This window comes from Phaseolus vulgaris, chromosome 10, assembly GCF_051622355.1.
Source record: "Phaseolus vulgaris cultivar YP4 chromosome 10, ASM5162235v1, whole genome shotgun sequence".
Classification (NCBI taxonomy): Eukaryota; Viridiplantae; Streptophyta; class Magnoliopsida; order Fabales; family Fabaceae; genus Phaseolus; species Phaseolus vulgaris.
Window position 1 is genome coordinate 27,451,353 of NC_143507.1, and position 26,476 is coordinate 27,477,828.

At 44.7% G+C, this 26,476-nt stretch overlaps 2 pseudogenes; one reads left to right on the plus strand and one right to left on the minus strand.

The window, feature by feature from the left end:
• Positions 1 to 11,825: 11,825 nt before the first annotated feature.
• LOC137816630 (uncharacterized) lies at positions 11,826 to 16,175 on the minus strand (annotated as a pseudogene).
• A 256-nt stretch (positions 16,176 to 16,431) lies between these two features.
• Positions 16,432 to 16,537, plus strand: LOC137819912 (small nucleolar RNA R71; annotated as a pseudogene).
• The last annotated feature ends 9,939 nt before the right edge of the window (positions 16,538 to 26,476 follow it).

Below are 26,476 nucleotides of genomic sequence, written 5' to 3' on the forward strand. Positions count from 1 at the left end.
GAGAGGAAGCGTGGCTCCCACTAGGCCACGCGCCCAGACCAGGATCCAGCCACAGAGGGTGCTGGAGACAGCGGCGGCCAGGAGGGATCAGAGGACTCGCCATCCTTATGATCCAAGGAAGAACAAGGGCAGGGGCCAAGGACGCCAGCAACCGGCACGCCGGGAATACAATCGCCCGACTAAGCACAAGTTTGTCATGGGATTGGCGGACCTGATCGCCATTCCCAATATATCTGCTAGGTTGAAGGCGCCAGAGAAGGTGGGCGACAAGGTGCTGGGACCCAAGCCAGACGCCTGGTGTGAGTTTCACCAGGGCTTTGGCCATACAGTGGATTCGTGCTTGGCTTTAGGATACCAGCTCGACGATCTGGTTAAGAGCGGCTTCCTAAATCACTATCTGCTGGATAGGAGGACGGGGGGAGCGTCGAGCTCCCAGCCTGCAGGTGCTGAGGCTCAGCAGCACGAGATGCCCACGCACGGGGAAATCCACACCATTGCAGGGGGTTTCTCAGGAGGTGGATGCACCGCATCACAGAGGAAGAGGTACGCGAGGTCTGTGATGACGGTGGATATGTTTGAAGACCACTCGCCGGAAGTGGATATTACATTCACCAAGCAAGATCTCCGGGATGTTGTGCCTCATGACAACGATCCCATAGTAATTTCGTTGATAACAGCAGGAAGAAAGGTCCACAGGGTACTGGTGGACCAAGGAAGCTCGGCAGACGTGATGTTCTGGTCGACTTTCACGCAGCTGGAGCTGCCCCTTGACCAGCTGAGGCCCTATGGAGGGTGTTTGTATGGTTTCGCTGGTGACCAGGTGGAGGTCAGGGGGTACATAGAATTGAGGACAACGTTTACAGATGTGGCAGGTTCAAGAACGGAGAAAATCAAATACCTTATTGTAAACGCTCCTTCAGCATACAACATCCTGTTGGGAAGACCCACGCTCAACAGGATAGGTGCCATACCGTCGACCCGGCACATGAAGGTGAAGTTGCCGTCTATGGAGGGGGTGGTGATCACCATCAAATCCGATCAGAAAGAAGCGAAGAAGTGCTATGAGAATAGCCTGAAAAACAAAAGATCGGTGAGTTACGTAACGACCACCCCGCCTCCTGGTGTGAAGCCCAGATCGACGGTAACAGAAGAGACCGCCGGAAGGGACGTGGAGATGGTGGACGCTGAGCTGGGGGAGGGGAACGCTGGTCTGGAGGAGGAAGAGGCAAGGAATCGCCCTGAGGAAGCGAGGGAACTGGGAATCGCCAGGGCGGTGATCGCCAGAGAAACCAGACCAAAACCCGTCGAGCAGTGGCTCGAGAGAGAAATCGGGGGAAAAATCTTCAAGCTGGGAAGATCCCTGGAGGTTGAGCTCCAGGACCAGATCGCCAAGGTGATAGAGCGACATCTGGATGCGTTTGCATGGTCCACTTCGGACATGCCCGGGATTGATCCCGACTTCTTGTGCCATCATCTGGCGATGGACAACTTGGTGAGACCAGTGCGACAAAGAAGAAGAAAGTTCAACGAGGAGAGGAGGCAGGCGATCAGGGACGAAACACAGAAACTCCTCGCTGCAGGCCACATCAGGGAAGTTCAGTACCCTGAATGGTTGGCAAATGTCGTGCTGGTGAAGAAGAGTAATGGGAAATGGCGCATGTGCGTCGATTTCACTGATCTGAACAAGGCTTGCCCAAAGGATTCATATCCTTTACCAAGCATAGGCGCCCTGGTAGATAGTGCTGCAGGGTGTAAGTTGTTGAGCTTCCTGGATGCCTTCTCGGGGTATAATCAGATCAAGATGCATCCCATGGACGAAGAGAAGACAGCCTTCATGACGGAGAGATCGTGCTACTGCTACAAGGTGATGCCGTTTGGGCTGAAGAACGCGGGGGCCACGTACCAGAGGTTGATGGATCGAGTACTTGCACCGATGCTGGGAAGGAACGTGCAAGCATACGTCGATGACATGGTCGTGACCTCGCCGGAAAAAACCAAGCACGTTGCAGACTTGGAAGAATTGTTCACGACGATCGCCAAGTTCAGACTGAAGCTGAATCCAGAGAAATGCATCTTTGGCGTGGAGGCTGGAAAATTCCTGGGATTTCTCTTGACTGAAAGAGGAATAGAAGCCAACCTAGATAAGTGTGCCGCCATCTTGGCGATGAGGAGCCCAGCTACGGTGAAGGAGGTTCAACAATTAACAGGTCGGATGGCAGCCCTGTCTCGCTTCGTGTCAGCTAGCGGAGAGAAGGGCCATCCCTATTTTCAGTGCTTAAGGCGCAATAACAAGTTTGCTTGGACGAAGGAGTGCGAGGAAGCCTTCGTCAAGCTGAAGGAGTATCTGGCGAGCCCGCCGGTTTTGTGTAAACCGATGGTGGGAACCCCTCTCAGGTTGTATTTTGCTATAACTGAGAGGGCGGTGAGTGCGGTGCTCGCCCAGGATCAAGATCAGGTTCAGAAGCCTATTTATTTTGTTAGTAAGGTGTTGCAGGGCCCCGAAACGAGATATCAGGCCCTGGAAAAGGCTGCGCTGGCTGTGGTATTTTCGGCGAGGAGGTTGCGCCACTATTTCCATAGCTTCACCATACTGGTGATGACTGACCTGCCCATCCAGAAGGTGATGAGAATCAACTAAAGGTGGCTTTTTATAATGAAGAACAAGATCATTTGCCTTCACATTTAAAGTTTTTCTTGTTAATCTTTGCAAAAGATAAAGCCCAAGCCGAAGCCCAAGCCCAAGAAGGCCAAAGTCCACAAAAGCCCAAAGACCATCCCATGAAGGGCAAAGCCAAGTTTTAAATAAATATTGTTTAGAAAGGTGCTTAGAGGGAAACATTAGAAACCTCTATTGTTAAAGCATCTTTTAGTCTTTAGTTAAGAGTCTTAGGGGGGGGGTGTTAGTAGATAGGTGTAGGAGTAAATAAGGAGGTGCCAAAGTGAGAGAAAGGATCACACCTTCCTCATGCTTTGTTTTAGGCGCAAATTCTAGAAGCTTTTTGGGAGGGAGTTTTTTGAATTTGTGTAGCTTACATTTCAGCACCTTAGGCTATAAATAGAGGTGCTCTCTTTGTAAAATTCAGATTGGAATTAATCTAAGAAAACTCTACTCAAATTTTGAGTGACCTTTGGAGAGCTTTTGGAGCCTTCTTCTCTAGTCTTATCTTGATGGATCAATGGAGTCCTCAAGTGGCGTCATCACTCTCATCTAGGAGCATTCCACATTTCTAGTGGCGAGATCATCCATCCTCCTTCCATCTTCATGAGCATTCTCTTCTCCTTCCTTTCTTCTTCTTCAATTGTTCATGTTGCCTTGTGTTCTTGAGTTGTTTAGTTTCGGTTTTTCTATTTTCCAGCACTATGTTCTGTTTTTGTTTTTAATTTCTGTTTTGGTTCGGTTCATTTGATCAATTGTTCAATTCTGTTCGGTCAATTCCAGTTTTAATATCTTTGTTGATTCAATTTGACAATATTTGGTTCATCCAAATGAGTTTGGGATTTGGTACTAGTTATTGGTGAGTTCTTGTCTTAGAACCATGATCCAACTCTAAGAAAAGTGCCTCTATATTTTCCAGCTCAAGGTGATTCCTAAAAATGTCAAGAATCTTGTTCTATGTGGCTATTGGAATCACATCAGAAGGTCTTGAAGAAGCCTGACGTTGCGGGAAGGATGGTGAAGTGGGCAGTAGAATTGTCAGAGTTTGATATTAAGTATGAGCCCCGAGGCCCGATCAAGGGGCAAATCTTTGCAGATTTCGTGGTCGAGCTCTCATCCGAGGCGACACGAGTTGAACGGGACGACTTCCGCTGGGTGCTTTCAGTGGATGGATCGTCGAACCAGCAGGGTAGCGGTGCTGGAGTCATTTTGGAAGGACCCAACGGCGTGCTGATCGAACAATCTTTGAGGTTTGCCTTCAAAGCCAATAACAATCAAGCAGAATATGAGGCGCTGATCGCCGGGATTTTGCTGGCCAAAGAGATGGGAGCCAGGGTGTTGATGGCTAAGAGTGACTCGCTGCTAGTCACAGGTCAAGTAACAGGCGAGTTCCAGGCTAAAGATCCACAAATGGCGGCTTACCTGGAGTATGTGCAGGAATTGAAGAGTTCCTTTGCCTCCTTTGAAGTAGTGCATGTGCCCAGAGAGCAGAATGCCCGAGCTGACTTGCTAGCTAAGCTCGCCAGTTCAGGCAAGGGGGGTAGGCAGAGGACGATGATTCAAGAAACTTTGAAGACGCCAAAAGCATTTGTAGCAGATCACCTGGTTCTTCAGATAAGCAAGTCGACGGAGAAAGCAGCGAGAAGTCATAAGTCCCTGACGCAAGAAACTTTGAGATCGCCGAGAATTAGAGCATGTCGAGGAGAGAAGGTGAACATGACGCAGGTCTGCGCTATCCATGAGCCAGACACCTGGATAACACAGTACAAGCGGTGCCTGGCAGATGGCCTTCTCCCACTGGATCCGACAGAAGCTAGGAAGGTAAAGAAAAATTCTAGCAAGTACACGATGATCGATGGCGAGTTGTACAGGTTTGGGTTCACTCACCCACTCTTGGAATGTGTGTATGGTGAGAAATGCACGAGGATTATGGCAGAGCTCCATGAAGGTATATGCGGAAGCCACGTCGGGGGTCGAGCTCTGGCTGCAAGGACCCTCCGTGCAGGTTACTACTGGCCAACGATGAGAGAAGACTGCAAGAAGTATGCGCAGTGTTGCAAACAATGCCAACAGCACGCCGATTAGCACAAGGCGCCTCCCGAGGAGTTGAAGTCGATTTACAGCCCTTGGCCGTTTCATACTTGGGGAATCGACATCCTGGGACCATTCCCGCAGGCGATCAGGCAGATGAAGTACTTGGTGGTGGCGATTGAATATTTCACCAAGTGGATCGAAGCAGAACCAGTGGCCCAGATCACCGCACACAAGATCGAAGGTTTCGTGTGGAAGAACATTGTGTGCCGGTTTGGTGTGCCCAAGCGCCTGGTGTCGGACAACGGGACTCAGTTTGCAAGTCACCTGTTGAAGAAGCTGTGCGAAGGGGTGGGAATTCAACAAGTGTTTGCATCCGTCGAGCACCCTCAGACAAATGGCCAAGTAGAGTCAGCTAATCGGGTGTTGCTGAGAGGATTGAAGAGAAGGCTAGAGAAAGCCAAAGGAAGCTGGGCTGAGGAGGTACCCCGTATAGTCTGGGCGTACCACACCACCGAACAGTCAGGAACCCATGAGACCCCGTTCAGCTTGGTCTATGGGTGTGATGCAATGATTCCAGTAGAAATTCAGGAGAGCTCGCCGAGATTCCAGAACTTCGTAGAGGAAGACTCGAATGAAGAGAGAAGGCTGAACCTGGATCTACTGGATGAGGTCAGGGAAGAGGCGAGATTGAAAGCTGAGGCGGTGAAGAGAAGGATTGAACGAAGATACAACTCGAAGGTGATGCCGAGACAGTTTAGAGAAGGCGACCTGGTGATGAGGAAAGCCCACCAGTACGAGATGGAGAATAAACTGTCGCCCAAGTGGACGGGGCCGTTCCGAATAACCGAGGCGCTCGGGAACGGCGCCTACCGCTTAGAGACATTGGAAGGAGGGGCGATTCCTCGCACTTGGAACGCCACGCACCTGAAGTTGTATTACAGTTAAGAAGCTTTGTAAGTAAAGACAAACACAAAAGTTATATTACAATGTCTCTGTTAAAACAGTTTGAAGGGGGCACTCTTTTTTCCCTAAGGAGGGTTTTTAATGAGGCTACCCAATAAAAGAAGAGTTTTCGAAGTTCAAAGGTGTTTTAGATTGCGTGCTTGTTGTTTTCAGAAAGTTTTGAAGAAAGACCTTGTCACTTATATGTGATTTAAGGCAAGTAAAGATATATTGCATGCTTTCTAAAAAGTTTTAAGTCCTCATCGTCTTTCGGCGATCGGAGGCGTAAGTTAAAGTTTTAAGTCCTCATCGTCTTTCGGCGATCGGAGGCACAAGTTAAAGTTAAAGTCCTCATCGTCTTTCGGCAATCGGAGGCACCAGTTAAAAGACCTCAACGCCCTCGCGCGTCCTGAGGCGAGATAAAGACCTCCTCGCCGTCGAGCGAGTGCAGGCGAGGAAGAGTAAAAAGTCCTCAGTGTTTCTGGGGGCGAGAAGATGTAACCCCTGGGGCAATGTAGAGGCACCAGTGAAAAGTCCTCAGTGTTTCTGGGGGCGAGAAGATGTAACCCCTGGGGCAATGTAGAGGCACCAACAAAAGTCCTCAGTGTTTCTGGGGGGGAGGAGATGTAACCCCTGGGGCAATGTAGAGGCACGATTTAAAGACCTTCTCGCCTATGAGCGAGTTCAGGCGAGTTAAAGACCTTCTCGCCTATGAGCGAGTTCAGGCAAGATAAAATCCTTCTCGTCTCGAACGAGTTCAGGTATGGTGTAAAGGGCGGAAGAAGTTTGGAAGGTGGTTAAGGTAGGTTCGAAGAGAACGCCTAGCCACCCGGTCTTTTGTTCTGAAGTTCAGGAAGGTAGAGAAGGATCCGAAAGGCGCCTCTACCCCCAGATAAAAGAACAATAGCCAAGGTGAAGCCAGAAAGAAGCTGATATCGCCAAGAGTCTTTGGCGACCAGGAAAAGTTCAAACAGTGGCGAGAAAGTTAAAGACCCGATTTGATGAAGCAGATCGGGTGAAGCGATGTTTTAAGCCAGTAGTTGAGTTAAAGTTCGCTGCTTGAAGAGTGATTTTACGCTAAGGTTCATTGCCTTAAGATTACAAGTTGTTAAAGTGATTATTATTTGAAGTCGAAGTGGTTCGAAGCAGTTAAGTATATGCTCGCGCTTACAAAATCGCTAAGTTAATTTCTTGAAGAAAGTTGTGCAAGAAAAGTTAAAGCAGCTAAAGAGGTTATGAGAAGGAATGCCAAGACTTTGTCATTAAAAGTAAATGTCAGTTCAGAACGCATGTGCAAGAAAATATGAAGTTTATTACAAATTATATACAAAGAGAAAAGCATAAAGGTAGTGGATGGAGGGAATTGATCAGTCTTCAGCGGGAACCACTTTCCCATCCTCTACCTCGTTGTCAAGGGACACCATGCTGAGATCCAGATCGGGGAACAAGCAGGCGAACTGTTCCCGTGCAACCTCGAATCCAGCAGCCAGAATTTGGGCAGAACTCAGATTAAGTTCTTCAATCTGCTTCTTGAGTTCTTCAGTTTGTTCCTTCAGCCCCTTGTTCTGCTGCTCCAGCTCTTCAACTTGCTTCTTGAGTTTTTCGTTGGTTTCTTGAGCTTGGAGAAGGTCTTCAACAACCTTCTTGGATTCTGCTTGCACCTGGCCCAGTTCAGCAGCAATCTCCCCTTTTTCCTTGTTGGCTTCGGCAAGCTCAGCCATGGCGTCATCCCTCGCTTTCTCCACCTTTCCAAGGAAGACCTCTCGGTCGGCTGACCTTTGCTCCAGTTTCTTCACCTTGGCGGCGTCAGTTTTTATGAGGGCCTCCAGGTCAGCCACCTTGACGCGATAAGGCACAATCTTGCTCTCCAGCTCGATTTTCTCTTGAGCCAAGAGTTGTACCTTATGGCGGAGATCGGTAGCTTCCTTGCGCGCCACCCGGAGCTCGGTGCTCATTGCGTCTTCTACTCGGGAGTGTTCAATCTCCGCGAGTGTCAGATTGCAGGACAACTTTTCCGCCTCGATTCTTATAGTGCTGTTTTCGGTTCGAAGGGCGTAGAGGTCGTCCTGGAGCTTCCTGGTGGAGCTCTCCACAGCTCTAGAGATAATGGTGGGGAAGTCTTCTGCCATCATCTTCAACTTGGCAGAGAAAGGCTCCCACATCCTTGTGACCTCAAGAGAGAGGTTTGCTGTTGGAGGCACCGGGAGGGTTTGCTGTTGGTTTTCGCCGCCACCCTCTTTAGTTGGTTGTTCAGCAGGCGCTTCTGGGCGTGGTGGCGACGTCGGGGATTCGGTAATTAGAATTGGAGAGTTGTGGGCAACCTCATCCCCGATTGGTGCGACGTTGGCGGTTGAGGCATTTGAAGGAGGACCCCCTCCAGCTGATACAAAAGGCGTGGAGGCGCTTGGGGGGTCCTCCATGAAGTTTTGCTCGGGGGCCTCAACCGCAGGTGGCGCAGTTGCCAATGGAATGGCTTGGACTGGTGAGGCAGGAGCTGGTTGGGGTGGAGATGATGGAGGAGGAGCAGGCGTAGATGGAGGCGTTGATGTTGGAAGAGGGGGTGGTGCAGATGGTGAAGAAGGTGCCACCCTCTTGCTTTTTGTGACAAGGCCATCTTCAGTTGCCTCGTCGTCTTCCTCCTCCTCCTCGTGGACTACCTGGGGGGCTTTCCTCTTGGGTTTCCTGAGGACAAGCTTCTTGCGTTGGGCGACGGTTTGGACATCGGAAGGAGCTGGGCCCCTGGGTGGCGATCTGCCTTGAGCAGCGGCGATCTCCACCACAGAGTTTGGCACTGTTTGGGAGCCCGTTGCCAACCCGTGGGTTCGGGCGAGCGCCCTCAATTCAGCGAGCTTGCCCCGGCCCAACATGTTATCTGCATAGAGCGAAAATGCATGGGTTAGCTCAGAAAGGAAATAAATGCATAAGACAGTATGCAACAAAGCAGACAAATAGTGCAGAAGAGTAAAACCAAAGTCTTGCGCACAACGCACAAGACGCCCAGAAATAGTTAACAGAAGCAGTATTAGAGCAAGAACTTAAATGTTCTAACCTATTCGAATTTCGAGTTGGTCCTCGAAGAACTTGAAGCAGATGAGGGTGGTGGTGAGGAAGGTGATGTTGGCGTCCGCCACACTCTTCCAAAAGAAGCAGAGATCTCTGTCCAAAGCACCCATGCTATCAGGACTTCTGGGTCTCCTGAAGCTGCTTTTGGACTCTTTGTTCCCCTTGTTTACCCAGTACAAGGGGAAACCGTCGAGCAAGGAAGCGTCCCTGTCGTTCGGGCGCACCTGGACGAACTTTCCCTTCTAGTCTTTATAGGATTGCTGGAAGATGGAGAGGATCGACCTCCCAGCAATCCCATTCAAGCTTACCCACAGGCGGTCTCCTGGGTGCTTGGCTTCAAAAAGAAACAAGAAAACATCCACCGACGCTGGCAGCCCTAAGTGGTCGCACATGACTTGGAACGCCCGCACAAACGCCCAGCTGTTGGGATGGAGCTGGGCGGCGGCGATGTTGAGCTCGGTGAGAAGCTCCCTCTCAAAGCGAGTGAAGGGAAACCTGAGTTTCACCTTCTTGAATAAAGTTGTGTAAACGAAGCAGAAGGGTTCGTTGTGAACGTTAACGAAGCCCTAAGTTACGAAGAAGGAGAAATAGCAAAAACAACCCACAACGTATGCACCAGGCAGTTAAAGGATGATGCGAATTGGTTAAAATGCAGGAAAAACCAGCAGAAGAAGGAAAGGAAGTACCTTTTTATGATCGGGAAGGCGATGAAAGATGTTGGTGATTCAGAATGTTGAAGAACGCTGAGAGCTTTTTTGCAGAAGAGAGTTGGAGCGTCTGAGAATACGAAGAAAGTGATGGAACAGTGAAGCAAAAGTGATTTTAAGGGTTTTTCGAAATGGGTTTGGGAAGCGCAAACGTTAACTGAAGGTAACCGTTGATGAAGCCACGTGTCGAGCGATGGGTGAGGGGTTTGGTGGAGCGTCAGAGAAGCAGAAAGTACAACCGCTTGGAATTCTGTGTCAGTGCCACATAGATCGGTATTGGCGTGACTCTTTTAGTCTTTTCGCTGGACAAGTCTTCGCTTAAGACTGGGGGGCTTGTGTACCGCCCTGGTAATCGGAAGTGATGACGTGGCACCAAGCTACAGTGTAGGCGTGTTGACAAGGCGCCAGATTTGCAGAAGGGAAGGAAGTCGAGGGGCTCGTGTAGTCGCCAGTTATTAAGTTGGCGTGCTCCGATCTCCAGCATACCAGGACCGGCGATCGCCCAGTTGAAGATGAAGTCGCCAGGTGTAAACTCAGGCGACCAAGTGATTGGAGATCGCCAGAGCAAGCACATCGCCGAAGATGAAGGTGGTGCAGATTATGAAGGCGGTCGGCGAGACCACAGGGAAGGTGTACGAAGGCACCCTAACTCGCCAATTCCAGTAGAGATCGCGCTCCCAAGTTAGCTATGCACTGGGCAGTACCATGCATAAGTAACTTAGCCAGAAGAGAGTCAGAAGCAGCGCCCATGTCAAGGAGCCGTAATGAAAACGTGTACGACTGGATGCGAGCCACGTGTCCAGGTCTGTAACTGCCAGGAGAGAGAAAGTGACCAGGTATTTAAGGGTTTCTCAACGAACTTTCGAGGTAGGCACGTTCAGATTATACTCTTTACGCTTGCGAGTTCTTGAGCATACTGTGAGAGAGAACATTGCACGGTTCCTTGAGAGTTCTTGAGTGTTTTTGCTCTTAGTATTTGGTGGTTCGGTCACTGACTTGGGCGTTGGAGTGCGATCGGCCGCAGCGGCGCCGCTCTGTTCTTTTGCAGGTTCTTGAGGTGGATCGCGACGAGGGACGGAGATTGAAGCAGTGCACACGTTGATCCAAGTTTGACGAGGCAAGTTCCAACGTTCTAGTCAACAGGCAGGATCAAAGAACATAACTACAATTCAATTATAGAGAACATATATGTTATCTAATTACCACTTTCTTACGATGTCACCTTTTCCCTCATTTTCTTTCTGACTTTTCATGATTTTCATAAAAAAATTTCTATCTTTCTTTTCTATTTCTTTTTCTTCTTCTATTCCTTTTTTTTTTCTTTTCAATAATAGGAAAAGATTCTTCCTATTTTCAACCTTTTGACTTTCACAATCAGAACCAACCATTCCCTTTTCTATATGTATTGCATCTATGTTCTCCTTCCTTAAACATGCTAAAGGGTAGGAAATTATATCAATAAAGGTTAAGGTGCAATATTAACAAAAAATTTCTTGGCCCAAAGGGGATATAAAAAAAATGGAATTCTAATATAAAGGTTGGCTTTTTGGCCCTGGCTCCTAATTATCACAAACAAATGCCTCAATCATCTTCATGCTCTTTTATGATGCAACAAAAATAAAAATTAAGCAACCACAACTGTCAATTCATCAGTAAAACTCTCAAAACTGTTTATGGTTCACACACTCACTTGGTTTAAATGGTCTCATTACTTTTTGTCTTGTCATTATCTGTCCTAATCAATCATCCTATTAAATTTTCATGTATCATAATTTGAACTACATTTGAATAGGGATTCAATCATATTTTCTTTTCTAACCTATGTCTAATTCATCTCACTATTTAATATTTAAACACAAATTCTTTTTTCCACAATTCAAAATTAATATTTTAGTTCTTTTTTTTTCTTTGAAAAAATAAACAAACTAGAAAACAAACAAATTAAAACTGAAATTTATTCAAGAAAGATAATTCAAGACTTAAAACTAACAAAACAGGAAATTTATTCAAAATAAACAATAAAAACAAACTAAACAAATAAGCAAATAAACAGAAAACAAAATAACTGAAAAATAAAATAAATAAAATAAGACAAAATTCAAATAACTGAAAAGAAAAGAGAATTAGAAAGATAAAACCATATTTTTGCTCAATTCTCTCTTCTTAAGAAGTCATCCAGCTTTTTGATAAAATCTTTATCTATAGTCTGGCTTCATTTGTTGGATCTGTCCCCTGAATAATAGAACTTGTCCCCTGGTCAAAAATACATAACCTGCAAAATGATTAGGAGGCATATAGGATTTTATTTTTTATTTTTTATATAAAATCAGCAAAGGTAATAAAACAACATAAAACTAAAATGTGGACTGGGTTGCCTCCCAGTAAGCGCTCTTTTAACGTCATATCGCTTGACGCCTATGTTTTTATGGGTCATCTAAAAGAATTACCGTAGTGAGTTTTTCCTGTTCATTACCCAAGTAAGGTTTTACCCTCTGACCATTTACAACCCAACTTCTGTGTGATTTTGGTTCTTCTAACTTATTGCTCCATAAGGCTTTACCTCTTTCACAACATAAGGACCTGACCATTTAGATTTTAACTTTCCAGGAAAAAGTTTCAATCTAGAGTTAAATAAAAGCACAGATTGCCCAGGGTAAAAATTTCTTTTCACAATCTTCTTGTCATGATATTTCTTTGTGCGTTCCTTATAAAGCTTTGAGGAACTATATGCGTTTAACCTCATCTCTTCAAGTTCATGGATTTGCAGTTTTCTCTTTTCCCCAGCTGCTTTAGCATCTAAATTTAGTGTTTTTAATGCCCAATATGCTTTATGCTCTAATTCCACCGGAAGGTGACAGGCTTTCCCATAAATCAGCTGAAATGGGGAAAGGCCAGTAGGAGTTTTAAATGCCGTTCTATACGCCCACAGAGCTTCATCAATTTTGATTGACCAATCTTTCCTTGATGCAACCACTGTTTTCTCTAATATTTTCTTGATTTCTCTGTTAGAAACTTCTGCTTGCCCATTTGTCTGTGGGTGGTAGGCTGATGCTACTTTATGACTAACCCCATAATGCTCTAACACTTTCTTCAATTGGGTATTACAAAAATGAGACCCACCGTCACTTATCAATACTCTTGGAGTGCCAAATCTGCAAAAAAATATTCCTTTTAAGAAATTTGATGATTGTCTTGGAATTTGCATGTTGTGTTGGAATTGCTTCCACCCATCTAGAAACATACTCAACTGCCACTAGTATATATTCATTTGAAAAAGAAGATGGCAAAGGCCCTATAAAATCAATGCCTCAACAATCAAAGACTTCAATTTCTTGAATATTTTGTAATGGCATCTCATGTCTTCTAGAAATGCTTCATGTCCTTTGACACCTATCACATCTTTTTACTAATGCATGTGTATCTTTAAACAACGAAGGCCATAAAAAACCTGATTGAAAAATTTTTGCAGCTGTTTTTTCCCCATTAAAATGTCCTCCATATGCTGAATTATGGCATTGCCATATAATTTTATTGGCTTCATCTGAAGAAACACATCTTCTCAGCAAATTATCTGCACCAATTTTAAACAAATGAGGATCATCCTACACATAATGATTGGCATCCTTAAAAAATTTTCTTTTTTGATGCCAGTCCAAATTCTCCGGGATTGTTCCAGTAGCTTTAAAATTGGCCATGTCTACGAACCATGGCCTCTCTTTGATTATCAGTAGCTTCTCATCTGGAAATTCAGCAAGAACCTCCGACTCTAATGTGGTTACCTCATCATTTGCTAGTCTTGATAAATGATCCGCTACATTGTTCTCACATCCTTTCTTATCTTTGATCTCCAAATCAAATTCCTGCAACAAAAGTATCCATCGTATAAGTCTTGGCTTAGAATCTACTTTATTCAATAAATATTTAATTGCAGCATGATCAGTGAAAACAATGACTTTAGAACCTATCAAATAAGATTGAAATTTCTCAAGTGCATACACTATAGCTAGTAATTCTTTTTCTGTTGTGGTGTAATTACTTTGAGTTTCATTCAAAACTTTACTTGCATAGTGTATTACTTGAAAAATTCTTTCTTTCCTTTGTCCTAAAACTGCTCCTATTGCATAATCACTAGCATCACACATTATCTCAAAATTAAGTTTCCAATCAGGAACAATTATGATAGGTGCAGAAATGAGTTTTTCTTTCAAGATATTAAAAGCAGTTAAACAATTATCATCAAATTTAAAAGGAGTATCCTTATTGAGAAGGTTGCATAGCGGCTTTGAAATCTTGGAGAAATCTTTAATAAATCTTCTGTAAAATCCAACATGCCCCAGAAAACTTCTGATTCCTTTGATATTGACTGGTGGAGGTAACTTCTCAATGACTTCAACTTTTGCTTTATCTACCTCTAGCCCTTTATGAGAAATTTTATGGCCTAAGACAATTCCTTCAGTGACCATGAAATGACATTTCTCCCAATTTAGCACAAGATTTGTCTCCACACATCGCTTCAGTACAAGATCAAGATTAGCTAAACAATCATCAAAAGAAGATCCAAACACAGAAAAGTCATCCATAAAAACTTCAATGCATTTCTCAATCATATCTGCGAAAATAGCAAACATACACCTTTGGAAAGTTGCTGGCGCATTACATAAACCAAATGGCATTTTCCGATAAGCAAAAACGCCAAATGGGCAAGTAAATGCTGTCTTCTCTTGATCTTCTGGATTAACCACAATTTGATTATATCCTGAATAACCATCCAAAAAAACAATAATATGCTTTACCTGCCAATCTTTCTAACATTTGATCCATAAAAGGTAATGGATAATGATCTTTCCGCGTAGCTTGATTCAGTTTCCTATAATCAATGCACATCCTCCATCCTGTAACAGTTCTTGTAGGAATTAATTCATTTTTTTCGTTATAAATAACTGTCATACCTCCCTTCTTAGGTACCACCTGTACCGGACTAACCCATGCACTGTCTGAAATGGGATAAATCATTCATGCTTCTAAAAGCTTTTGTACCTCCTTTCTAACAACCTCCTTCATGGAAGGATTTAAGCGCCTTGGTGGTTGAGCCACAGGTTTGAAATCTTGCTCCATGTGAATTTTATAAATGCAATATGTTGGGCTTATACCTTTCAAGTCAGCAAATGTCCATCCTATAGCTTCTTTATTTGCCATCAACACTTTTATCAACTTTTTTTGTTCCTCTTTGGATAGATGGTTGCTTATGATAACTGGCTTCTTCCCATTTTCTTCAAGAAAAACATATTTCAAATGAGTTGGCAACTGTTTCAACTTTATTTTCTGAGGGGTGTTGGCTTTGTTCAGTTCTAATTCATCAAAAATCCCTTGTTGAACTTCTTTTGCCTTTCCCAGCTCTAACAAACATTCCTTGACTTCCTTCTCCCCCCAGTCCTCACAATTTTCATTATCATTTAAGACTGCTTTCATCAATGAATCATCTATAAATATTTCTCTGTGATTTTCCAAATACAGTTCATCCAGTGCATCCATCCTAAAACAATCATTCTGATCAATCGGATGTTTCATTGCTTCAAATACATCAAAGCTAACTTCTTCATCCTGCACTCGAACCTTCAACTTTTCTTCATCCACATCAATCATAATTTTTGCAGTCTTCATAAATGGGCGTCCAAGAATAAGAGGTACTTCAACATCTTCCTCTATGTCCATGATCAGAAAATCAACTGGGAAGTAAAATTTGTCTACCTTCACCAAAAGATCCTCTACTATCCCATGTGGATATTTTATTGATCTGTCAGCTAATTGCAGTGTCATCCTTGTAGGCAGAATTTCAACATCCCCGATTTTCTTCAACATAGATAGTGGCATCAGATTTATGCTTGCCCCAAGATCTAGTAATGCTTTGGCCACTGTAAAATTTCCTATTGTGACTGGCAAAGTAAAACTCCCAGGATCTTTAGATTTTTTTGGCAATGATTTTTGAATAATGGCACTACATCCTGCTTCTAGCTCCACAATTCCTTGTTCTTTTAATCTTCTCTTCTTGGTCAACAAATCCTTCATAAATATGGCATAAGTAGGCATTTGTTCCAAAGCTTCAGGGAACGAAATACTTATCTCTAGTTGTTTTAGAATTTCACAGAATCTGATAAACTGTCCTTCTACATTCTTTCTGGAGGGAGCATGTGGATAAGGTAAATCTACTATTGGAACACTTCTTTTTTCATTCTCTTTTTCCTTTTTTTTTTCTTTTCTTCCTGTACCCTCTCATTTTTTTCATTCACTTCTCCCGCTTCACTCTTGTTCTTTTCTTCCTCTTCTTTTTTTTCTTCCCTATCAATTTTTCTTTCCTCACTCTCTATGTCTCTTTCCTTACTTTGTAGATTATCACCAATCCCCTTTCCTACAACTACTCCACTTCTTGTAGTGATTGACTTACATTTCTCCCTGAGTTCCCTCAACTCTTGTGTAAGTTGCTTAATTTGTGTCTCAAAATTCTCAATGTTCTTCTGCACAACCAACATGGTGTATGAAAATTTTTCTGTAGAATCTTCCATTTTGCTCATTCTCTCTTGGGACACATGATCTAATAGTTGGAGTTGTTGAAAAGTTCCTTGCTTTCCTTGATCTTCCATGTAAAACGCTTTTTCTTCAAAAGAAATATTTTGGTAAGCACATTGCTCACTGGAATGCTCACCTCCACACAGTTCGCACCTTAATTCTTGATTCTGCCTTTGAATAACATGTAATTGTTGAGGCAATTTCGCCATTTGTGTGGTTAACTGCTCAATCTGTTGTGTCAAAATTTGATTTTGAGCCAATAATGTATCTTCAATCCATCCTTTCTTCCGAGTACTTCATCCATCATACTGGTCTTGAGAATCTGTTGATGCCAATTCATTAATAATCCTCGTTGCTTGTTCGGCATCAAGAGTCATCATTGTGCCACCAGCTGCGGCATCTAAGAGCATCTTCATATCAAATTTGAGACCATTAATGAATATGCTCAGTTGAGCAATGTCTTCAAACCCATGATTTGGGCATTTTCTCAATATCATCTTAAATCTTTCCCATGTCTCACAAAAAGACTCCTCTGCTCCTTGTCTGAACATAGAGATTTCAGACTTAGCTTTAATTTAGCGAGAGATTGGAAAAAATCTTTGCAGAAATTTTTCTTTTACATCCTCCCAGCTCGTGAGGCTCTGATTTGGAAGTGAACTAAGCCAATTCTTTGCCTTTCCTGCCAATGAAAAAGGAAACAAGCACATACAAACATTATCAACATCATCTGATTCAAAGCCCATTACTCCCACCAATTCATAAAATGTATTCAAATGTGAATATGGATCTTCATGCTCCATTGATGTGAATTGATGGGCACTGATAAGAGTGAGAAAATTGGGATTTATTTCCAAGGCCTTAGCGGTAGCAGGTATTGCGATACTAGAATAATGCCTTGGTCCTTGGTATATGACATAATCTCCAAGTGTCTTCTTGGCTTGTTTTTATGTGATGTTGCTTTCCTAAAATATTAGTGGGAAAGAAAAAATAGAGTATATTTTAATTTTATTTTATTTTTTGAATTTTTTTTTAAATAAACAGAAATTTAAATTGCTAACTAAAATAAAATCAATAACTGCCTAAACTATAAATTAAAACTTAAAAATAAAATAAAACAAAAACAAAACACTAAAATGACACTAAGAAAATAAAAAAAAATATTCAGAAAAGAAAAAAAATATAAAATAAAAACTAAAAACAGAATAAAAGAAAACAATAAAAATAAGAAATAACTTACTTAAAAATAATAAATAAATACTAAGAATGAAAAAATAAAATAAAGTTAAAACAAAATAAAACAAAAAATTATAATTATAATCGTAAAAAACTAACCAACTTACTTAAAATACTACCTAACGTAAAAATAAAAACTAAAACTAGTAATGATAAATAAATAAAACAACTAAATAAAAACTACCTAAACCTAAATAAAACTACGTAACTAAACCTAAAAAGAACTAAAATAAAATATAATAAAATCAAAACAAAATCAAAAGAAATATCAAAATAAATCTGAAAATAAATAGAAACAAATAAAATCAAAATAAGAATTAAAATAATAGCAGCAAATCAGCAAATTAAAATAAAATCAAATAAAAATAAATCTGTTTAAAATAAAATAAAAACACTAAATAATATAAACACAAAATTAAAAGAAATCAAAACAATTAAAATATTCACAATATTTAGAGAAATTATACTCAACAAATCAAATTTGTTCTCCGGCAACGGCGCCAAAAACTTGATGACTTTTTACGGCAAGTGCACCGCTTTGTCAGAAGTAATAATTGTCCCTAAGGACGGATATCAATCCCACAAGGAACAGTAAATTATCAAGTACAATAATCGCTAAATATAGAACAAAACAATTAAAAGTGTATTGAAAGTGGTTGTGTTGGCAATGATCAATAAAAAAACAGACAAAGAATTAGTTGTTTCAATTGAAAAATAGGGATTAGGTTTCATCTCTCTCACTCTCATGTATTTTGATTAGCAAGTCAATATTAAGTTCTTTGGATTGAAATTGATGCCCTTATAAAAATCATCTATATCGATTCCTCGCATATAAAATCCTTAAGAATGTCCCCTAACGATCGATCCCTCGCATAATTATAAGAACAACTTAGAACGAAGCTTAGACGTTTAATAGCAATTAACATTTCAAGTCTATTCCTAGCACTCAAATATGTTAAGTATTGTTGTTTAGGTCCGAACCCTAAAAATACCTCCCGGTCAGATTTAAGATTCTCAATTTGTCACGGAAAATTAAAAGTAAAACAACAATACCAATAATCAATCAAGAACTGAATATTAATATATAAGATATCACCTCAATACATAAGAGTTTGAGCAGATTACTCCCAATCCCAAAGGGTAGAATTAGCCACACATACTTCTATCACCTTCCATTCTCCCAATTGGGTTACAATTCACTCTATGGTGTTTTCCTCTCAATCTCGCACACTAGGGTTGAACCTCTAGCCCCTTATTTATCCTAATTTTCTAGGGTTAGGTGGCTTGTTGTGTCGCCCTAATGGGCTAAGTGATAAAACATAAAAAAGGCCCAATCTTTATTTGCATATTTTTCCATTCTGGGACCTTCCAACTTTCTCTTTTTAGCTCAAATTATTCTCCTTTATTCCAAATCTTCAATCGTCCCTAAAAATCTGCAATTAACACCAAATTTGGGAATAAAATACTCTTATTCAAATAAAGATCATAAAAATGTAAAAAGGTATAAATTCATAAATTAGGGATTATTTTATATGTAAATTAGCAATAAATCCTCATAAGTGTCTATATTTTAATATGAAATATTACTTAAATTAGACACTTATCAGTATGTTGACATTGAGGACTTGTTGCACAAGGCTAACCAAGTAGAACAACAACTCAAGAGGAAAGGAATCATGAGTAGGAGTTCTAACAATAGTAATAATTCCAACTGGAAGGATAAGGTGATGAAGGATAAAGGAGTTCCCTCAAGTTCAGCCATGTCTTCAAGTGGGAAGTCATCTAATAGATATAATAATTCACCACCTAAAAGGAAGACAAGTGATCCTGCCTGTTGACCGGAGCGCTGGAGAATGCCTCGTCAAAGGATCGACGTGCGCGCCGCTTTTCACTTCCGTTCCTCCTCTGGATCTATCTCAAGAACCTGCAAAGAAACGATACGGCGCCGCTGCGGCCGATCGCACTCCGACGCTCAAGTCAGTGACGGTATCACCAAATACTAAGAACTGGAACCGTGCAAACTCTCTCTCTCTCGAACAGCTCTGTCACTCGCAAGCGTAAAGTGTATGAACTGAACGCGCGTACCTTAGAAAATCTGTTAAGAACTCTTATATACCTGGTGGTTTTCTCTCTCCTGGCAGTTACAGACTTGGACACGTGGCTCGCATCCAACTGTACACGTGCCATCATCTGGAGGCTCCCTGACTTGGCGCTGCTTCTACTCTCATTTTGGCTAAGTTACCTATGCATGGTACTGCCCAGTGCATAGCTAACTCAGGAGTGCGATCTCTACTGAAACTGGCGAGTTAGGGCCTTCATACACCTTCCCTGTGGTCTCGCCGGCCGCCTTCATAATCTGCTTCTCCTTCGTCTTCGGCGATGTGCTTATTCTGGCGATCTCCGACTGCCTGGTCGCCTGAGTCTACATCTGGCGACTTCATCTTCAACCTGGCGATCGCCTATTCTGGTAAACTGGAAATCGGAACACGCCAACTTAACAATCGGCGACCACACGTGCCTCCCGACTTCCTTCCCACCTACCAACCTGGCGCCTTGTCAACACGCCTACACTGTAGCAGGATGCCACGTCATCACACCCGTCCACCAGGGCGGTACACAAGCCCCCCAGTCTTAAGCGAAGACTTGTCTAGCGAAAAGACTGAAAGAGCCCTCGTCAACACCGATCTACGTGGCACTGACGCAGAATTCCAAGCGATAGTACTTTCTGCTGCTCTGACGCTCCACCAAACCCTTCGCGCATCGTTCGACACGTGGCTTCATCAACGGCTCTCTTCATCTGCCGTTAGCGCTTCCAAAACTTATTTCGAAAACCCTTAAACCCCTTACGCTCCTACTGTTCCATCACTTTCTTCACACTTGCATACGCTCTCATTTCCCTCTGCGAAAGCTCTCGACGTTCCTCGACGCTCTAGATCACCACCTCCCTTCAACGTTTTCCTGATCATCGAAAGGTAACTACTTTCCTTCATCTGCTGGGTTCCCTTGCATTTTCACCGATTTGCATCATCCTGTAACTGTCTGGTGCATACGTTGTGTGCTGTTTTTCCATTTCTCCTTCTGCGTAACTTAGGGCTTTGTCGATCGTCGCAACGAACTCACATTCGTTCGTCTTTCACCTTCCTTCTATGATCGAGTCAGCCTTTGTAACCCTCCTGATTATTTTTTTTTTTTCTTTCTTCTTCGTTTGCAGTTGCTATCATGACTCGCACGAAGATCACCCCGAATCCCCCTCCATCAGCGCGAAACCCTCCTTCACAAGCACACGACTCAACGCAAGTTCGTGGTGCTCCCTCTTTGCAGGCTGTGAGGCCTGCGTCTTCCCAAACTGCTCTGGCCCAGGCGACTCCACCAAACGCTGGAGGAGCCCCCATCCCTCTGCCAGACTTCAAGACTTTATACCCATGGGCTACTCCAACCCTTCTAAAGGAGACCTCGTCGGTGAACACTGCGGGAGCAGTTCTGCGTTTGACAAAGGGGGACGAGGCCTATCAATCGTTTCATAAGGAGCACGATGAGAGGATGATGGTGCTGCCTTGCCCCGCCGCTCTGCCAGTGTGCGCTGATGACAAAGTGAGCGCCGACGGCCCCTTTTGCTTCGTTTACACAACTTTCTTCAAGAAATTCAAACTCAGATTTCCCCTCACCCGATTCGAGAGGGAACTCTTGACCGAGCTCAACATTGCTGCCGCCCAGCTTCACCCCAACAGCTGGGCGTTTGTTCGAGCCTTCGAAATAACGTGCGCCCACCTGGGGTTGCCCGCGTCGGTGGACGTGTTTCTGTTCCTGTTTGAGGCCAAACACCCAGGAGACCGCCTATGGGTCAGCCTGAATGGCATTGCTGGGAGATCCATTTTTACCATCTTCCAGCAATCATACAAAGATTGGAAGGGGAAGTTAATCCAGGTTCGCGCAAACGATAACGACACTTCCCTTCTCGACGGCTTCCCCTTGTACTGGGTGGACAAGGGGAAAAAGGAGTCCAAGAGCTGCTTCAGGAGGCCCAGAAGTCCTGATAGCATGGGAGCTTTGGACCGAGACCTTTGCCTATTCTGGAAGAGGGTGGCAGATGCCAACATAACATTCTTGACCCCCACCCTGATCTCCTTCGAGTTCTTTGAGGACCAGTTGGAATTCCAAATAGGTTAGGACGCTACACTTTTGTCTTGACATTGCTTCTGATATTGTTTCTGGGCGTCTTGTTCGCACAAGACTTTGGTTTTATCTTTTCTGCATATGCCTGTTTTTGCTGTCTCATTGCCTTGTACACTTACCCCTTTCTCCTTTGAGCTAACTTATGCACTTTCATTTCATGCAGACACCATGTTGGGTAAGAACATGCTCGCCGACTTAAAGGCGCTCGCCCGCAACCACGGGTTGGCGACCGGTTCCCAGACGGTGCCCAACTCGGCGGTCGAGAAGGCCATCATTCATGGGCGATCACTGCCCAAGGAGCCCACCCAACGCAAGAAGCTGGTCCTTAAGAGGCCTAAGCGGAAAGCCCCCCAAGTTGTCCAAGAGGAAGAAGAGGACGACGAGGTCACAGAGGATGGCCTTGTCACGAAAAGGAAGAGGGTGGCACCATCTTCTCCACCTGCTCAACCCCCTCTTCCAACCTCACCACCCCCATCAACGCCTACTCCTCCTCCCTCATTGCCAACACCACAAGCCCCTTCACCACCAGTCCAAGCAGTTCCATTGGCCACTGCGCCACCTGCAACTGAGGCCCCAGAGCCAAATTTCTTGGAGGACCCCCCGAGCTCCTCTACACCACATATATCAGCAGGAGGGGGCCCTCCTTCCAACACTTCAGCTGCAGGAATCGTTCCAATCGGGGATGAGGTCGCTCACACCTCTCCAATCCTAATCACCGAGTCCCCGATTGCGTCGCCACGCCAGGAAGCAACCACTGAAAATATTGCTAAGGAAGGTGGCGACGAGAACCCTCAACAAGCCCCCCTGGCGCCTCTCCAAGCCGCAAACCTTTCCCTCGAGGTCACGAGGATGTGGGAACCTCTGACTGCTAAACTGAAAAACATAGCGGAGGACATCCCATCGATTATAACGAGGGCTGTGGAGAGCTCCACCAGGAGGCTTCAAGATGATCTCTTCAACCTCAGGACTGACAACAGCACCATGAGGCTCGAGGTGGAGAAACTATCTGCCAATCTGACGCTCGCGGAAATGGAGCATTCCCGAGTAGAAGACGCGATGAGCACCGAGCTCAGATTGGCGCGTCAAGAGGCCACCGACCTTCGCCGCAAAATTCATGACCTTGCCCAAGAGAAAGTTGAGCTAGAAAGCAAAATCGTGCCTTTGCGCACCAAGGCGAGCGACCTGGAGGCTCATATTAAAGCTAGTGCCGATAAGGTACAAAAACTGGAGCAAAGGTCGATTGACCGCGAAAAACTACTTGGGCAAGTAGAAAAAGCAAGGGATGACGCCATGGCTGATCTCACCGAGGCGAACAAGGAAAAAGAAAAGATGGCTGCCAAGTTGACCCGAGCTCAAGCGGAATCCAAGAAGGTTGCTGACGACCTTCTTCATGCTCAAGAGACCAACAAACAACTCCGAAAACAGGTCGAAGAGCTGGAGCAGCAGAACAAGGAGCTTAAGCAACAAGTTGAAGAATTTCAAAGGCAAATTGAAGAACTTAAGCTAAGCTCCGCTCAGATTCTGGTTGCTGGATTTGATGCCGCTCGGGAACAATTCGCATGCCTATTCCCTGATCTCTACCTCAGCATGGTGTCGTTAAACAACGAAGTAGTAGATGGAAAGGTCGTTCCCGCCGAAGGCTCAACCAATTCCACCCCATCTGCTTCTTTATAAATTCACTTGTATTTACCTTGTAAAAACTCTTGCATATGTGTTTTGAACAGTTACTTATTTCAATAGCGAAACATGGATATTCTTTCTTCTAACTTCTTTTGAGCGCTTTCACCTTCTTTGTATGTTTAACTTTGCCGAGTTTAACTTAGCGATTTTGCAAACACGACCTTTGGCGTAACTGCTTCGAGCCGATTCAAACTTAAGCAACAATCGCTTTAAACAACTTGTACCCTTGAGGCACTAACCTGATCATAAGAAAAGTTTCCAAGCAACGAACTGTAACTCAATCGCGGTTCAAACAACGTCCCATTCGACCTGCTTTATCAAACAAGTCTTTCAACCTTCTCGCCGTCGCTTTAACTTTTCCCGATCGCCAAAACCTCTTGGTAACACCAGCTTTTCCCAGCCTCATGCTTTGGCAGTCATTTCTTTATCTGGGCAGAAATGCCCTTTGGGATCTTCCTTTACCCCCCTGAACTTCAGAGCTGAAGACCGGCTGGCTAGGCGTTCTCTTCGAACCTACCTTAGCCACCTTTCAAACTTCTTCCGCCCTCTTCGCCATACCTGAACTCGTTCAAGACGAGAAGGATTTTATCTTGCCTATACCCGCATATAAGCGAGAAGGTCTTTAACTCGCCTGAGCTCGCACAACGGCGAGAAGGACTTTATTTGATGCCTCAACTTGCCCAGGGTGTACATCTCCTCCCCCTGGATGCACTGAGGATCTTTTCTTTCTCTCGCCTGCACTCGCTCAACGGCGAGGAGGTCTTTAATTGGCCTTGGCTCGCACAACGGCGATAAGGACTTTATCCGGTGCCTCAACTTGCCCAGGGTGTACATCTCCTCCCCCCTGGATGCACTGAGGACCTTTCTCGCCTGCACCCGCTCAACGGCGAGGAGGTCTTTAACTTGCCTCTACGTTGCCCCGGGAGTTACATCTTCTCGCTCCCAGAAACACGGAGGACTTTTCCTCTTTCTCGCCTGCACTCGCTCAACGGCGAGGAGGTCTTTAACTTGCCTCTACGTTGCCCCGGGAGTTACATCTTCTCGCTCCCAGAAACACGGAGGACTTTTCCTCTTTCTCGCCTGTACTCGCTCGACGGCGAGGAGGTCTTTCGTCTGGTGCCTCCGATCGCCAATAAACGATGAGGACTTAAAACTTAACTGGTGCCTCTAATCGCCGAAAAACGATGAGGACTTTAAAAACTTAACTGGTGCCTCTAATCGCCGAAAAACGATGAGGACTTTAAAACTTTTTTAGAAAGCACGCTATATATATATTTTCTTGCCTCAAATCATGTACAAATGACAAGGTCTTTCTTCAAACTTTCGAAAATAGCACACATGCAATCTGGAAACACCTTATACTTCGAAAGCTCTTCTTTTATTGGGTGGCCTCATTAAAAACCCTCCTTAGGGAAAAAAGAGTGCCCCCTTGAAACTGTTTTAACAGAGACATTGTAATATAACATTGTGTTTGTCTTTACTTACAAAGCTCTTAACTATAGTACAACTTCAGGTGTGTGGCGTTCCAGGTACGAGGGATCGCCCCTCCTTCCAGCGTCTCTAAGCGGTAGGCTCCGTTCCCGAGTGCCTCGGTTATTCTGAACGGTCCAGTCCACTTGGGTGATAGTTTATTCTCCATCTCGTACTAGCGGGCCTTCCTCATCACCAGATCGCCTTCTCTAAACTGCCTTGGCATCACCTTAGAATTGTACCTTCGCTCGACCCTTCTTTTCACCGCCTCAGCCTTCAGCCTTGCCTCCTCCCTGACTTCATCCAGCAGATCCAGGTTCAGCCTTCTCTCTTCATTCGAGTCTTCCTCTACGAAGTTCTGGAATCTCGGTGAGCTTTCCTGGATCCCCACCGGAATCATGGCGTCACACCCATAGACCAAGCTAAACGGGGTCTCATGGGTTCCGGACTGCTCGGTGGTGTGGTACGCCCAGACTATACGGGGCACTTCCTCAGCCCAACTTCCCTTGGCTTTCTCAAGCCTTCTCTTCAAACCTCTCAACAACACCCGATTAGCTGATTCCACCTGGCCATTCGTCTGAGGGTGCTCGACGGATGCAAACACTTGCTGAATTCCAACCCCTTCACAAAGCTTCTTCAACAGGTGGCTTGCAAACTGAGTCCCATTATCTGACACCAGGCGCTTAGGCACTCCAAACCGGCACACGATGTTCTTCCATACAAAGCCTTCGATCTTGTGTGCGGTGATTTGGGCCACTGGTTCTGCTTCAATCCACTTGGTGAAGTACTCAATCGCCACTACCAAGTACTTCATCTGCCTGATCGCCAGTGGGAAAGGTCCCAGGATGTCGATTCCCCAAGTATGAAACGGCCAAGGGCTATAGATCGACTTCAACTCCTCGGGAGGTGCCTTATGCCAATCGGCGTGCTGCTGGCATTGTTTACAGCATTGGGCATACTTCTTGCAATCTTCTCTCATGGATGGCCAATAGTAGCCTGCACGGAGAGTCCTCGCGGCCAGAGCTCGACCCCCGACGTGACTTCCACATATTCCTTCGTGGAGCTCTGCCATAATTCTCGTGCACTTCTCGCCGTGTATACATTCCAGGAGTGGGTGAGTGAACCCAAACCTGTACAGATCGCCATCAATCAATGTATACTTGCTGGAATTTTTCTTTACCTTCCTAGCTTCTGTTGGATCTAGCGGGAGGAGGCCATCTGCCAGGCACCGCTTGTACTGCGTTATCCAAGTGTCTGGCTCATGGGTGGCGCAGACCTGCATCACGTCCACCTTCTCTCTTCGACAAGCTCTAACTCTCGGCGATCTCAGAGTTTCTTGCGTCAAAGACTTGTGGCTTCTCGCTGCTCTCTCCGTCGACCTGCTTATCTGAAGGACCAGGTGATCTGCTACAAATGCCCTCGGCGTCTTCAGAGTTTCTTGAATCATTGTCCTCTGCCTACCCCCCTTGCCTGAACTGGCGAGCTTAGCAAGCAAGTCAGCTCGGGCATTCTGTTCTCGGGGCACATGTACCACTTCAAAAGAGGCAAAGGAACTCTTCAATTCCTGCACATACGCCAAGTAAGCCGCCATTTGTGGATCTTTAGCCTGAAACTTGCCTGTTACTTGCCCTGTGACTAGCAGCGAGTCACTCTTAGCCATCAGCACTCTGGCTCCCATTTCCTTGGCCAGCAGAATCCCGACGATCAGCGCCTCATACTCTGCTTGATTGTTGCTGGCCTTGAAGGCGAATCTCAACGATTGTTCGATCAGCACGTCGTTGGGTCCTTCCAATATTACTCCAGCACCGCTACCCTGCTGGTTCGATGATCCATCCACCGAGAGTACCCAACGGAAGTCGTCACCTTCAACCCGCGTTACCTCTGATGAGAGCTCGACTACAAAATCTGCAAAGATTTGCCCCTTGATCGGGCCTCGGGGCTCATATTTAATGTC